This window comes from Canis lupus, chromosome 3 (assembly GCF_048164855.1).
Source record: "Canis lupus baileyi chromosome 3, mCanLup2.hap1, whole genome shotgun sequence".
Classification (NCBI taxonomy): domain Eukaryota; kingdom Metazoa; phylum Chordata; class Mammalia; order Carnivora; family Canidae; genus Canis; species Canis lupus.
Genome location: NC_132840.1, coordinates 82423612 through 82439297, shown reverse-complemented (window position 1 = coordinate 82439297; position 15686 = coordinate 82423612). Strand labels below are relative to the sequence as shown.

The 15686-nt window shown below is 39.1% G+C and overlaps 1 long non-coding RNA gene and 1 pseudogene across 2 annotated transcripts in view; both read right to left on the bottom strand.

Moving 5' to 3' along the window:
- Positions 1 to 1839: 1839 nt before the first annotated feature.
- The window catches only part of LOC140625610 (uncharacterized), a 258967-nt gene continuing 245120 nt past the window's right edge, over positions 1840 to 15686 (bottom strand). For both annotated transcript variants that reach the window (XR_012024955.1, XR_012024956.1), the window contains 2 exons: positions 3993 to 4101; positions 1840 to 2094 (listed from right to left, as the gene is read on the bottom strand). This is a non-coding gene — a long non-coding RNA (uncharacterized lncRNA). The remainder of the gene's footprint in view (positions 2095 to 3992; positions 4102 to 15686) is intronic.
- LOC140625609 (non-selective voltage-gated ion channel VDAC2 pseudogene) lies at positions 4164 to 5633 on the bottom strand (annotated as a pseudogene).

Below are 15686 nucleotides of genomic sequence, written 5' to 3'. Positions count from 1 at the left end.
CAAGAAACGTCTATACTTCCCCATCTTCTAAACCCAATCCAAATGGCGTCTAGACATCCAGTGTGACAAGGAAAAATAAAGGTCTTCATTGAATCTGCTAATTCCACACCTTATTTTATTGACACAAAATGTTGAGGATCCCAAATTTGATTGGTTTGAAGAACATGTGAAGGGTTTGACTAGATGATGAATGTCTATTAAATCTACTGGAGTTTCATGTACAAGATGAAGAGACAACATCCAAGATTAGATAAGAGATAATTTCTTTAAATGTGGCTTAAAAAGTATGGACATGTAAAATTCTACCTTGAAAATGAGAATAGATTTTCTCTTACCGAGATGTAAAAGATGGGATATGAACAGATTCAGTTTTCATTCGGTTCATTAAATCTTGAAGGCCATAAAACGGTTAATACAAGAAGCTTCCATGATTCTATTTATATGTACATTAGAAGGAACTTCCAGGTGTTACTGTAAATCCTCAATGCATTGTTTCAGCAGTACTAATTTAATGCCTATGTACTCTAGATAAAAGTTTTACATTGTTAAGCTATCACTGTTTCTTGGGAGAGCTGCTTTTTAAATCACAAACCTTTGGTAGCTATTTGATTTTTAAGTGATGTACTTAAAAATTTATAAAATAATTTGTGCATATACATATTTGATAAAAATAATATATATTATACATATTTTCTCCTCTTTGATTCCTTCCTTTGCCAGGGATTTTGAGTACAGTAGTGAAATACATCAGTTTCTTCTTTATGCTAATTTTTTTCCGACTTGCTCAGCACCAAGGAGCCTGCAATGTCTTGTTTTCTAGTTTTCATATGTCGTTGTGTAGCTCACCTTTAATTTTTTGGTCCACAAAGATACAAATCTATGAACCTCATGTTTCTTTGGTGTCTCTTGCTAAGAGACAAAGCCATGCTAATCCCTACAATGCACCAGAAAATGCCTATTACTGAGTCTGCTGTTGTATTCTTTGGAACAATGATTTATCTGAAACTCAGACAAGGCCTAAATAAAAAGGTAAACATACAAAAGAAACACCCTAGGAAATCTCCTTTCGTTTTGAGAGAGAAGATCCATTGGATCTAATGCTATTATATCTAGTGCTATTATAATAATAGCTAGTGCTATTATAATATTATCACATCTAGTGCTATTATAATAATAGCACTCTATGGGTCCATGCTAGGGATCATTTTTCTACAGTCATCTACCAAGTTAGTGACAAAAAGCATCCAGACCCTGAGAACCCCATTCTAAGGGCTTGGGTAACGGAGACCATAAATGGGAACACCACAGAATAGGTCCTGCCCTGGAATGACCTTCCACCTCCAGGCCACTCGTGAAGCTACAGCTAGGTTTCAGATTTCTGGATTCAAGATTTGGATTTTAAAATAACATAAAATTATTGGGTTCTAAAATAACGATGAGCATCAAAGGCTATGATTGGCACCTATAAAACCTTTGAGGGCGTGAATTAGATCAAAACCAATTTATGTACAAAATACAGGGTTTTTAGAGCTGTGAGGAATCCATTGATGCTTGGAAGAGCTAAATTAAAACAATTTAAACAAAATGCCATGTTTCACAGCAGGAAATAAAGTTTATGGAACTCATTACTTTAAAAAGTGAAACAGGAATTATAGTTCCTAAAGAGGTTTAACTAAATTTATACATGACTGATCTGTAATGGGTTATTCATGAAAATTAGATTATATTCTCAAGCCAAACATTGGAGGTTAATGCTAAAGAAAAACAGTAACAACAAGAGTAACAACAATTAAATAATAATAATAATACTGAACTCAGTGAATCACTTTAGGTACTTTATATAATAGATTTACTTATTTAATTTACAGCGACTAGCAAGTTATTATTCCTCCTATTTTATAAATGACAGAAATGAGTCTCTGGTCAGTTAATGGCAGGCACACAATTTTAACCAGTCCAGAGATACATGTTCAGGATAAGATGAGCCTTCTATGATGGCTGGTTCTGAGCAGAAAGGGCCGTTTTTCAAAGGCAGATGAGTGAACCCGTTCAGGCTTGCATTTCCCTACTCTCCAAGTTCTTCCAAGGTGAAATCTGGTAAAAGGGGAAGAAAGATCAGAGATGACCCGTGCAGCCTGAGGAGTGTGTGTGTGAGAACACATGTCCCAGTTTGTCTAGGACAGACCCAGAGTAACTGTGCCCATGACTCTCCATCACTCCGTCTGAGGAATAAGGAAATATTTTGGGACTGAGTAGACCAGTGTACCTCAAGTTTATCTCTTAAGTGATACAAACTTAAGAATATTAAAAATATTGTATGCTTATACTAAAACATATCCTCAACAGGGCAAAAATCTTCAAAATATGAGACTCAGGGTTCTCACTACATCACAACCCTCAGGGCTAATTCAACCTCACAGTCTCTGGCCCTTCCCTGCTGCATATTTTTTATCTTCCTTCCACAGTAAAAACGCCGGATTCCAGAAATATTAATGCAATTATGCATTTGTTCTGTTCTGCAATTTGTTAAGCACATCAAATAATTTTTAGAACTGCTACGTCCATACCACTAAAAAGAAACCCTAATCTACTGAAAAGAAACCGAGACCAATTTCTCCACTACACTAAGGCTGTGTAGTCAAAGTTTCATGTTAAAAAACTTATTTGGTTTAGCTTCCACCCCCCCACTTTCTGTGTGGTTATATTATTTGTGTGTTTTATTTGTACGTTGACATTTAGATTTAGATTTTTCTTTTTTAAAATTCCCATCTTGGCTTAATTTGTTTGAATATATAGATAACATTAGTGTGCTTCCAAAAGTCAAGACTGTTAAAAAATATTCAGAAAAAAAATGTAATACTCTCTTCTTTCTTCTACTTTGCTCCCTTTTACTCCCCCATGGCCACCCTGCCACCTCTTACCCTGCTTGTAGATAATCAGTTTTACTGTTTTCTGTGTTTGCTATGTTTCACTTTGCAAAAAGAAGCACTTTGTGTGTTTTTTTTTTAAACTTAGCAGATAACTTAAGTACAACTTTCCATTATTTTGGGGGGATCTTTTTTTTAAAAGCTGCATGATACACCACTGTGTGTATAAGCCAAAGTTTATCCAAATCAGTTTCCTATCTTTGAGCACATAGTTTCCAATTATTTTGCAGTTACAAATAATACTACAATGGATAATATATCCATTTTATTGTTATGTATGTATATTTTTTATTGTTAAATGTGTGTTTTGTGGTAACTTCCTAGAAGTGGAATTTTAAGTTCAAGAGTTAAGTGCATTTGTGGGATGGTTAGATACAGACAAATTTAGCCATGTGCCCCTTAAACATGTTAATTATAGAGACTTCATAATATATTCTGTTCATCTCTTAGGGCTACTTCTTCACAGTTCTTTTTTTCTCTTTCCTTAGTTTTTATTTTTCCCTTAATTATTATTTGTGTGTGTGTGTGTGTGTGTGTGTGTGTGTGTGTGTAGACTTTAGTATTGATTTGACTAGCTCCACAAAAGCTCTTCTTAAAATTAAGATCGGGGCACCTGGATGGCTCAATGGTTGAGCTGCTTCTGCTTTTGGCTTAGGGTGTGATCCCGGGGTCCTGGGATCGAGTCCTGCATCAGGCTTCCCGCAGTAAGCGTTCTTCTCCTTCTGCCTATGTCTCTGTCTCTCTCTGTGTCTCTCATGAATAAATAAATAAAATCTTTAAAAAAATAAAATTAGGGATCCCTGGGTGACGCAGCGGTTTAGCGCCTGCCTTTGGCCCAGGGGGCGATCCTGGATACCCGGGATCGAATCCCACATCGGGCTCCCGGTGCATGGAGCCTGCTTCCCCCTCTGCTAGTGTCTCTGCCTCTCTCTCTCTCTCTCTCTCTCTCTCTGTGACTATCATAAAAAATAAATAAATTAATTAATTAATTAGTTAATTAATTAATTTAAAAAATAAAATAAAAAATCTTAAATTAAATTAAGGTCACATTGTTCATACACTTACCTAGAAAGAAATGACATTTTGATGATGCCAAGTCATGCAAACCAAGAAGAGACGTCTGTCCATCTGCCCCAGTCTACTTTTGTGTCATTCAGGAGCGTGTAACAGCCTTCTGCAGATAAATTTTGTCTTGCTGATTATTCCTAAGTATGCTATCCTTATATTTTCCTTATTGTAAATGGGGATTTCTCTTCCATTATATTTTCTAATACTTACTATTATGTATATGTGAATCCTATTATTTTTTTAATGTTTACCTTATATCTTGCTGCAATGTTAATAGGGACATAAAGGCAAACATGCACACATTGGGCAGCATTCATAAAGGTCTATTTCATTATTCCAGAGTTAACATATTTAACAGATAAATTTAAGTAACATATAGGGGACTGCAGGGCTGCAGCATTGCTACTTAGATGAGAACCAATTCAACTGGAAACGAGCTAATGAGTAAGTCTCTTAAATATTTAAAATACAGCTCTTGTTTAGATCATACTTTGTTTTGATAACCCTTTTTTTTGGGGGGGGGGACTGGGGAGGGGGAACCTGCTGGTCACAATGGAAATACATGTAAGTGAAATCTTCCAATATCCATTCCCAGAGGTTTCTTTCAGCTGGATCAGGCCTCCAGCTGCAGAACAAGCCCAAGTTTGGCATCCCCAGCACAAATGCTCTTCCCAGCTACCAGAGCAGACAGTGGAAGCTTGACCCCAGGCCTCAGAGTCTGAGCCCACTCCAATTAAACTAGTGTTGTTTGCTTTTTCAGAAATGGAAATGGGATCCAACTGATACTTGGCCATAATGTCAAAATGAATGCAATTGATACCTGATGTCCAAGCAAGGTTAATTGTAGTGTCAGTATCTTCACATACTTTCTGATAAATCGATCCTCCAAATCCTGTCCCAATACTGACATAAGGGTGTACCTAGAAGGCCAGTTCTGCAGCCTGCTGCAAAGTTATTTCTTGTCAGCTTCGATTTGACACTGTCAAAATATCTTCTGGTACCCACCAAACCAGCCCTCATAACTGAAGATATATTAAACCAGCAAAACCAAAGCCGATGTCCCTACCAAGGTTGATAAAATCCCCTATTGTAAGAAGACTTCATTTTTACCACTTGCCCACATTTGGTGAAAAGGGTATCAAATATTAGCTTCAAACCTTGATAAATCTGGTCTTGAACTGTAATTTCTGTTCCCAGAGAGTTATCCATGTTCCACTTTTCTGTGAAAGTCAGACCAGACCCACACTGTGTATATTTGGTCTCTGCTGTTCCACTAACTTAACCAGTGTCTGTATTAGATGAACCAGATGTTGAGAATTCCACACCACGGCATGACTTCGATTTCACATCCAGTTTCATCAACCCAAAACCGAATCCTCTCCTGGAAATATGTCTGGTGGCTGTGCCAAGGCCAGCATATGATGTAGGACGTACACTGGCCACACGCAGCTCTGTAGGTGGCCACGGGAAGGCAAGGCCATGGGAAGAGGCAATCTGGTGGTCTCCTGAGAGGGGCAGCGGCCACTCTGCCTGCTGCTGAGGTCCCTCAGCTAGCTCAGATAGCTCAGGGTTTAAGGATAAAGGAAAATGTCATGTTTTCTTCACCACTGCCTTATTGTTCTTGTTAGATATTACTTATTTACTATTTGTTTCTTATATTTATTTTCTTAAGTGTTGCCCTGGGTATCCTATATATTCTGTTATGTACTATTTTCATTGTCATTATTTTTCTTAAATTCTCTTATTTTGTTTTTTTTTTAATTTATTTTTTATTGGTGTTCAATTTACTAACATACAGAATAACCCCCAGTGCCCGTCACCCATTCACTCCCACCCCCCGCCCTCCTCCCCTTCTACCACCCCTAGTTCGTTTCCCGGAGTTAGCAGTCTTTACGTTCTGTCTCCCTTTCTGATATTTCCCACACATTTCTTCCCCCTTCCCTTATATTCCCTTTCACTATTATTTATATTCCCCAAATGAATGAGAACATATAATGTTTGTCCTTCTCCGACTGGCTTACTTCACTCAGCATAATACCCTCCAGTTCCATCCACGTGGAAGCAAATGGTGGGTATTTGTCATTTCTAATAGCTGAGTAATATTCCATTGTATACATAAACCACATCTTCTTTATCCATTCATCTTTCGTTGGACACCGAGGCTCCTTCCACAGTTTGGCTATCGTGGCCATTGCTGCTATAAACATCGGGGTGCAGGTGTCCCGGCGTTTCATTGCATTTGTATCTTTGGGGTAAATCCCCAACAGTGCAATTGCTGGGTCGTAGGGCAGGTCTATTTTTAACTGTTTGAGGAACCTCCACACAGTTTTCCAGAGTGGCTGCACCAGTTCACATTCCCACCAACAGTGTATGAGGGTTCCCTTTTCTCTGCATCCTCTCCAACATTTGTGGTTTCCTGCCTTGTTAATTTTCCCCATTCTCACTGGTGTGAGGTGGTATCTCATTGTGGTTTTGATTTGTATTTCCCTGATGGCAAGTGATGCAGAGCATTTTCTCATGTGCATGTTGGCCATGTCTATGTCTTCCTCTGTGAGATTTCTGTTCATGTCTTTTGCCCATTTCATGATTGGATTGTTTGTTTCTTTGCTGTTGAGTTTCATAAGTTCTTTATAGATCTTGGAAACTAGCCCTTTATCTGATATGTCATTTGCAAATATCTTCTCCCATTCTGTAGGTTGTCTTTGAGTTTTGTTGACTGTATCCTTTGCTGTGCAAAAGCTTCTTATCTTGATGAAGTCCCAATAGTTCATTTTTGCTTTTGTTTCTTTTGCCTTCGTGGATGTAGCTTGCAAGAAGTTACTATGGCCGAGTTCAAAAAGGGTGTTGCCTGTGTTCTTCTCTAGGATTTTGATGGAATCTTGTCTCACATTTAGATCTTTCATCCATTTTGAGTTTATCTTTGTGTATGGTGAAAGAGAGTGGTCTAGTTTCATTCTTCTGCATGTGGATGTCCAATTTTCCCAGCACCATTTATTGAAGAGACTGTCTTTCTTCCAATGGATAGTCTTTCCTCCTTTATCGAATATTAGTTGCCCATAAAGTTGAGGGTCCACTACTGGATTCTCTATTCTGTTCCACTGATCTATGTGTCTGTTTTTGTGCCAGTACCACACTGTCTTGATGACCACAGCTTTGTAGTACAACCTGAAATCTGGCATTGTGATGCCCCCAGATATGGTTTTCTTTTTTAAAATTCCCCTGGCTATTCGGGGTCTTTTCTGATTCCACACAAATCTTAAAATAATTTGTTCTAACTCTCTGAAGAAAGTCCATGGTATTTTGATAGGGATTGCATTAAACGTGTATATTGCCCTGGGTAACATTGACATTTTCACAATATTAATTCTGCCAATCCATGAGCATGGAATATTTTTCCATCTCTTTGTGTCTTCCTCAATTTCTTTCAGAAGTGTTCTATAGTTTTGAGGGTATAGATCCTTTACATCTTTGGTGAGGTTTATTCCTAGGTATCTTATGCTTTTGGGTGCAATTGTAAATGGGATTGACTCCTTAATTTCTCTTTCTTCAGTCTCATTGTTAGTGTATAGAAATGCCACTGACTTCTGGGCATTGATTTTGTATCCTGCCACGCTACCGAATTGCTGTATGAGTTCTAGCAATCTTGGGGTGGAGACTTTTGGGTTTTCTATGTAGAGTATCATGTCATCGGCGAAGAGGGAGAGTTTGACTTCTTCTTTGCCAATTTGAATGCCTTTAATGTCTTTTTGTTGTCTGATTGCTGAGGCTAGGACTTCCAGTACTATGTTGAACAGCAGTGGTGAGAGTGGACATCCCTGTCTTGTTCCTGATCTTAGGGGAAAGGCTCCCAGTGCTTCCCCATTGAGAATGATATTTGCTGTGGGCTTTTCATAGATGGCTTTTAAGATGTCGAGGAATGTTCCCTCTATCCCTACACTCTGAAGAGTTTTGATCAGGAATGGATGCTGTATTTTGTCAAATGCTTTCTCTGCATCCAATGAGAGGATCATATGGTTCTTGGTTTTTCTCTTGATGATATGATGAATCACATTGATTGTTTTACGGGTGTTGAACCAGCCTTGTGTCCCAGGGATAAATCCTACTTGGTCATGGTGAATAATTTTTTTAATGTACTCTTGGATCCTATTGGCGAGTATCTTGTTGAGAATTTTTGCATCCATGTTCATCAGGGATATTGGTCTGTAATTCTCCTTTTTGGTGGGGTCTTTGTCTGGTTTTGGAATTAAGGTGATGCTGGCCTCATAGAACGAATTTGGAAGTACTCCATCTCTTTCTATCTTTCCAAACAGCTTTAGGAGAATAGGTATGGTTTCTTCTTTAAACGTTTGATAGAATTCCCCTGGGAAGCCATCTGGCCCTGGACTCTTGTGTCTTGGGAGGTTTTTGATGACTGCTTCAATTTCCTCCCTGGTTATTGGCCTGTTCAGGTTTTCTATTTCTTCCTGTTCCAGTTTTGGTAGTTTGTGGCTTTCCAGGAATGCGTCCATTTCTTCTAGATTGCCTAATTTATTGGCGTATAGCTGTTCATAATATGTTTTTAAAATCGTTTGTATTTCCTTGGTGTTGGTAGTGATCTCTCCTTTCTCATTCATGATTTTATTAATTTGAGTCTTCTCTCTCTTCTTTTTAATAAGGATGGCTAATGGTTTATCTATCTTATTAATTCTTTCAAAGAACCAACTCCTGGTTCTGTTGATCTGTTCCACAGTTCTTCTGGTCTCGATTTCGTTGAGTTCTGCTCGAATCTTTATTAACTCCCTTCTTCTCTTGGGTGTAGGATCTATTTGCTGTTTTTTCTCTAGCTCCTTTATGTGTAAGGTTAGCTTTTGTATTTGAGTTCTTTCCAGTTTTTGAATGGATGCTTGTATTGCGATGTATTTCCCCCTTAGGACTGCTTTTGCTGCATCCCAAAGATTTTGAATGGTTGTATCTTCATTCTCATTAGTTTCCATGAATCTTTTTAATTCTTCCTTAATTTCCTGGTTGACCCTTTTATCTTTTAGCAGGATGGTCCTTAACCTCCACGTGTTTGAGGTCCTTCCAAACTTCTTGTTGTGATTTAGTTCTAATTTCAAGGCATTATGGTCTGAGAATATGCAGGGGACAATCCCAATCTTTTGGTATCGGTTCAGACCCGATTTGTGACCCAATATGTGGTCTATTCTGGAGAAAGTTCCATGTGCGCTTGAGAAGAATGTGTATTCAGTTGAGTTTGGATGTAAAGTTCTGTAGATATCTGTGAAATCCATCTGGTCCAGTGTATCATTTAAAGCTCTCGTTTCTTTGGAGATGTTGTGCTTAGAAGACCTATCGAGTATAGAAAGAGCTAGATTGAAGTCACCAAGTATAAGTGTATTATTATCTAAGTATTTCTTCACTTTGGTTGATAATTGATTGATATATTTGGCAGCTCCCACATTCGGGGCATATATATTGAGGATTGTTAAGTCCTCTTGTTGAATAGATCCTTTAAGTATGATATAGTGTCCCTCTTCATCTCTCACTACAGTCTTTGGGGTAAATTTTAGTTTATCTGATATAAGGATGGCTACCCCTGCTTTCTTTTGAGGACCATTCGAATGGTAAATGGTTCTCCAACCTTTTATTTTCAGGCTGTAGGTGTCCTTCTGTCTAAAATGAGTCTCTTGTAGACAGCAAATAGATGGGTCCTGCTTTTTGGTCCAGTCTGAAACCCTGCGCCTTTTGATGGGGTCATTAAGCCCGTTCACATTCAGAGTTACTATTGAGAGATATGAGTTTAGTGTCATCATGATATCTATTCAGTCCTTGTTTTTGTGGACTGTTCCACTGAACTTCTTCTTAAAGGGGAATTTTAAGAGTCCCCCTTAAAATTTCTTGCAGAGCTGGTTTGGAGGTCACATATTCTTTTAGTTGCTGCCTGTCTTGGAAGCTCTTTATCTCTCCTTCCATTTTGAATGAGAGCCTTGCTGGATAAAGTATTCTTGGTTGCATGTTCTTCTCATTTAGGACCCTGAATATATCCTGCCAGCCCTTTCTGGCCTGCCAGGTCTCTGTGGAGAGGTCTGCTGTTACCCTAATACTCCTCCCCATAAAAGTCAGGGATTTCTTGTCTCTTGCTGCTTTAAGGATCTTCTCCTTATCTTTGGAATTTGCAAGCTTCACTATTAAATGTCGAGGTGTTGAACGGTTTTTATTGATTTTAGGGGGGGATCTCTCTATTTCCTGGATCTGAATGCCTGTTTCCCTTCCCAGATTAGGAAAGTTTTCAGCTAGAATTTGTTCAAATACATATTCTGGCCCTCTGTCCCCTTCGGCGCCCTCGGGAACCCCAAATAAACGTAGGTTTTTCTTTCTCAGGCTGTCGTTTATTTCCCTTAATCTATCTTCATGGTCTTTTAATTGTTTGTCTCTTTTTTCCTCAGTTTCCCTCTTTGCTATCAACTTGTCTTCTATGTCACTCACTCGTTCTTCCACCTCGTTAACCCTCGTCGTTAGGACTTCTAGTTTGGATTGCATCTCATTCAATTGATTTTTAATTTCTGCCTGATTAGCTCTAAATTCTGCAGTCATGAAGTCTCTTGAGTCCTTTATACTTTTTTCTAGAGCCACCAGTAGCTGTATAATAGTGCTTCTGAATTGGCTTTCTGACATTGAATTGTAATCCAGATTTTGTAACTCTGTGGGAGAGAGGACTGTTTCTGATTCTTTCTTTTGAGGTGAGGTTTTCCTTCTAGTCATTTTGCTCAGTGCAGAGTGGCCAAAAGCAAGTTGTATTGGGAAAAAGAGAAAAAGAGAGGAGAGAAAGAAGGAAAGAAAAGAGAAAGAGAAAAAAAGGGAAGAGAAAAAAAAACGGAAATAAAAAAAGAAGAAAAAGAGAAAGAAAAAGAAAGGAGAAAAAAAAGGGGGTGGGGGAAGGAAACAAATCAAAAAGCAAAGCAAAACAAAACAAAACAAAACAAAACAAAAAAACAAAAAAAGAACCACCGGGGAGTATCTTCTGATTCTGTGTACTTTAAGTCCCTTGGCTTCCCCTGGAAGTTGTCCGTCTAGCTGGTGTTCTGGGGGAGGGGCCTGTTGTGCTGATTTTCAGGTGTTAGCAGTTGGGGGAGCTGCTGTGCCCCTGCCTGGTGCAGGGCTCAGTGGGGGTTGTTTACCCCGTGAGGCCGCAGGAGGAACAGCCCCAGTGGCGGGGCAGCTCTGGAAACCTGGATTCAGCTCCGGCAGGAACTCCGTCTGCAGGGCCTGGAGGCTCTGGGCGGGGCCGCTGATCTGCTCAGCTCGGGGCAGGAGCGTCCTTGCTGTCCTGGGCCCTCCCGGCCTCTGCCTGTCCCGGAGGAGGCGGGATCCTGGGCTGTGCCCCGGCGCCCTGTGCTCCGGAGCCTGCGCTGTTGGATTCGCGCTCCCGGGCCGCAGCCCCCTCCGCGGAGCCGACCCCAAGCCCCTCCGAGCTGCTCCTGGAACCGCGCAGCCCCCTCCGCACGGAGCCTCTTCCTCTGCCCGAGCCCCTCCGAGCTGCTCCCGGGGCCGCGCAGCCCCCTCCGCGGAGCCGCCGCCCGAGCCCCTTCAGCTGCTCCGGGTCCCGCCGGGTCCCGCCGTGCGCGCTGCAGCCCTTAGGGGGCTCGGCGCACTCTCCTGGGCGGGCAGTTGCTCTGTTACTGTCCCCGGGAGCCCGAGGGCATCCCCGCCCCCCTGGGTCCTGCTCCACCTCCCCGCGAGCCCCTTTCCCCCGGGAAGGTCGGTGCAGCTCCTGCGTCTCCGGGACGGGGCTCTCCTGTGCTGGGGACACTCGCCCCGGCCTCAGCCCGGCTCCTCGCGGGGCCCCTCCCCCTTGGAGGCCTTTGTTCCTTTATTTCTTTTTCCCCGTCTTCCTACCTTGATAGATGCGCGAACTCTTCTCACTGTAGCGTTCCAGCTGGTCTCTCTTTAATTCTCAGAATTAATTCTTTGAATTCATAGATTTTCAGGATGATTGGAAGGTTTTCTAGGTAATTTGGTGGAGACAGGTGATTTGGGGACCCTACTCTTCCGCCATCTTGCTCCTCCCTCAAATTCTCTTATTTTGTTCTGAAGCTCTTCTTTCACTCAAAAGTTGTTGGATGAAAAATGTCCATTTTTTTGTTGCTTTCAAAGTGGACGTCATTTTATTTTAAAATTTTGTATTTTATTAATGGATTTTGGGGTTATCTTGCATTCTAATAAAAGTGTTGTGTTCCTGATATTTCTAATTTACCAGATTTATGGTGGTTTTGTTTGTGATCCTACATATGACCAATTTCCTTATGAATGATCCATATGTATACTTGGAAAGAAGGCATATTCTCTCCCATCAGAGTGATTAGATCTTTAGATCTAATCATTTTTTCACTGATGTCATCATCTGAGAGTGATGTATCCTTTCTCTTTAAAATATTTTATTTATTTATTTGAGAGAGAGAATGAGTGAGAGAGAAAGAGTACAAGCTGGAGGAGAGACAGAGGGAGAAGCTGTCTCCCCACTGAGCAGGGAGTCTGATGTGGGTCTTGATCTCAGGACCCTGGGATCATGACCTGAGCTGAAGGCAGATGCTCCACTGACTGAGACACCTAGGCACTCAAGAGTGATGTATACTATTATTAATGTTTTTTTAAACTACTTCTTGCAATTTTTTTATTTTGTGTTTTATATCAGCTATTTCTCTCTTATTTGTTGCAGACATAATCATAACTATCAAATATTTATTGTGAACTATAGCTTTCAACATTACACATATACATATAGGTTTTGTGCACTACTTCTGCCTGAATTCAATTCCGTCTGATATCAAGATTGTAATTTTTGCCTCCTTTTTGTTTTTCTTTGACTAGTACAGATTTTCCACGTTTCTTTTTTAGCTTTCCAGATATTTGCATTTCCTGTATACAGAATAATTGGGTTTTGCTTCATTAGCCAACTTGAAAATCTACTTCATTTAAGTAGGTAACTTAGCTTATCCGGCTACTATAATGGAATACCACACACCGGGTGGCTTATAAACAACATGAATTTATTTCTCACAGTTCTAGAGACTGGGAACTCAGAGACCAAGACCCTGGAAGACAGTGTGTCTGGTGAGGGCTCATTTCCTAGTTCATAGACATCTGTCTCCTTACAGAGGAAGCTCTCTGGGACCTCTTTTATAAGGACACTAATCCCATTCATGAGGGCTCCCCACCCTCATGACTTAGTCACCTCCCAATGGCCCTGTATCCAAATACCATCACATTGGAAATTTGATTTAAACATATGAGGGTTCTCTCTTTTTTTGGGTGGGGAGGGAGTGTATAAACATTCAGTCTATAACAGTAGGCGAATTAAAACCTTTCATCTTTATCATAGGATTGTTATGTTTGATCTCAAAACTGCCATATAATTTATGTTATTATTACTGATTATATTTGGAATATTCCTTTTTCTATGGAGTTTTTCTTCTTGCCATTTTAAAACCTATTTTAGTATCCGTAAGTTTTTTTTTTTTTCTCCAGCGGGTATATTTGTATTCTTCTCTCTAATCATATCTTTAGTCTTGGTTTTTCTTAATTTTTTATCGTCTGGTTTTAATCCTTCATTATTTGCTTGTAAAAAATAGTTTAGACTCTCACCTATTAACCTTATAGCAGTCAATGTTGTTCTTCCATTTTCTCTTTTCCTTCAGCTAGTTGTTTTCAGTTATATCTTTTCATCTTTCTCAGAAAATATAACATTTACCTACTACTATTCCACTCATTATACTACATTGTTTTAGACTTCCTACCTTTATGGTACTATATGTGACATATATGTATACAATGTAAGTGTATATATACACTAGTATATAACACATGATATATAAAATATATGTGTCAGTATATATAATATATAATAAATATATAATATATAATGCACATCCATGCACATGTGAATGCACACACACATTACTATGAATTATTTGTTGATGTTTACCTTGTTATCTTTTTAAAAATGTATTTATTAGAGAGACAGAGCATGTGTACGGGTGGGGTGAAGGAGGGGCAGAGGGAGAGAAAGAGGGAGAATCTCAAGCAGACTCCTCACTGAGTGGGGAACCCAAAGAGGGACTCAATACTATGACCCTGAGATCATGATATGAACTGAAACCAAGAGTCAAATGCTTAACAGACTGGATGACCCAGGTACCTCTACCTGGTTATCCTTTGTTTGGATGAAGTTCATGCTCCAGTAGAATTCTTAGATTGAGTCTTTAATGGAGTTACTACATTCTTAAATCTGTTTTTCATAGCCTATATATGCAAAGAACCACTTGGCTGGATATAAAATCTTGACACTACTTTTTCTTTGAGTTTCCTAAAAAAGCTCCTTCAATGTAGCCTTGCTATCTACATTGCTGTGTGGAAGTTTGATGCCAGCCTCATTTTTTCCTTTAATCCTCATAAGGAATTCATCTTTTTGCTTGGGAAATATGTGGATTTTTTTTTCTATATAGGCCAATTTTGCAAGATTTTCTCAAAATGCACTGTTCTAGATCAGTTTTATCAGGTATACAGTGGGACCTTTAAAATTTTAAATTCAATTTATTTCATGTCTTGGATTATAATTTAATTTTTTTTCTATTGGTTTGTTTTAGCTTTTCCAGGGACACCAATTATATGTTTGTTAGACTTTCCTTGTTTAGCTTTCATTATCCCTTTCTCTCTGATACTCTTCTTTCATTTCATTTCCAATCCTTTGTTTTCATGTCTTTCTTCGCTGTCCCTCACTAAAATTTCATTTACATAATCACCCTATTGTAATTTGTTCTCCACTTAAGAGATGGTTCTATTTTTGTCTACAGTTTTTTCCCCTTAGTTTAAGGCACTTGGCTATTCTCATTTCCTCCCCCTTTCCCACCACTTGCTTTTCTTTATGGTCCACTTGTGTTCTGAGATTTGCTCTTTCTTTCCTTCTTTCTTTATTTTGTGTTCTCTCTCTCTCTCTCTTTCTTTTTGCTTCATTTTTTTTTTTAATTTAAATTCCAGTTAGTTAACAAATAGTGTAATATTAGTTCCAGGAGTAGTGAGATTTGCATTTCTAATTCTACCCATGTGTTTATCTTCTGAAATCTCTCAATATTTTTTTCAGGATATTTACTTTAATTTGGATAATTGTGCAATCATTTTCTACTGTTTCATTTTCATTGGGGGGGGAGCATTTTAATCAACCAAAATGGTTTTATTCATATTTTCCGCATTCATATTTTACCATGACTTTGTTGAAGTTCATTTGATTCTTTTTCTTATTCTAAGGCATTTTGTAGATAGGTTTTTAATTTAAGACTGCTTTCCTCTGCCATTATACATAAGTGCAATTAATCTAATATGTGATGCATAGGAGTTGGGGAGAGAAATAAAAAGTGATTTCATATATCTGGTTTCTCTTTTGTTTATTTAGGATCTCTAACATTCCCTCTTTACTTCCTTATTTTTGCATTGTGGTTCACTTCCAAGGGGCACCAATCCTTTCATTTTTATCTTTTTTACTCAAAAAAGCAACATCACTATGAGGCACCACTTCTGGTTCCAATAATAAATAAGTAACCTCCCTGTAGCCAATTCTGTAAACAACCATGTTTACCAGAGTCCAGATTTTTTATTGCACTTAGTGTTGTACTTTTTCTTTCTGAGGTGACTCATCTAGGTCTTCCACTCTGCTCTTTT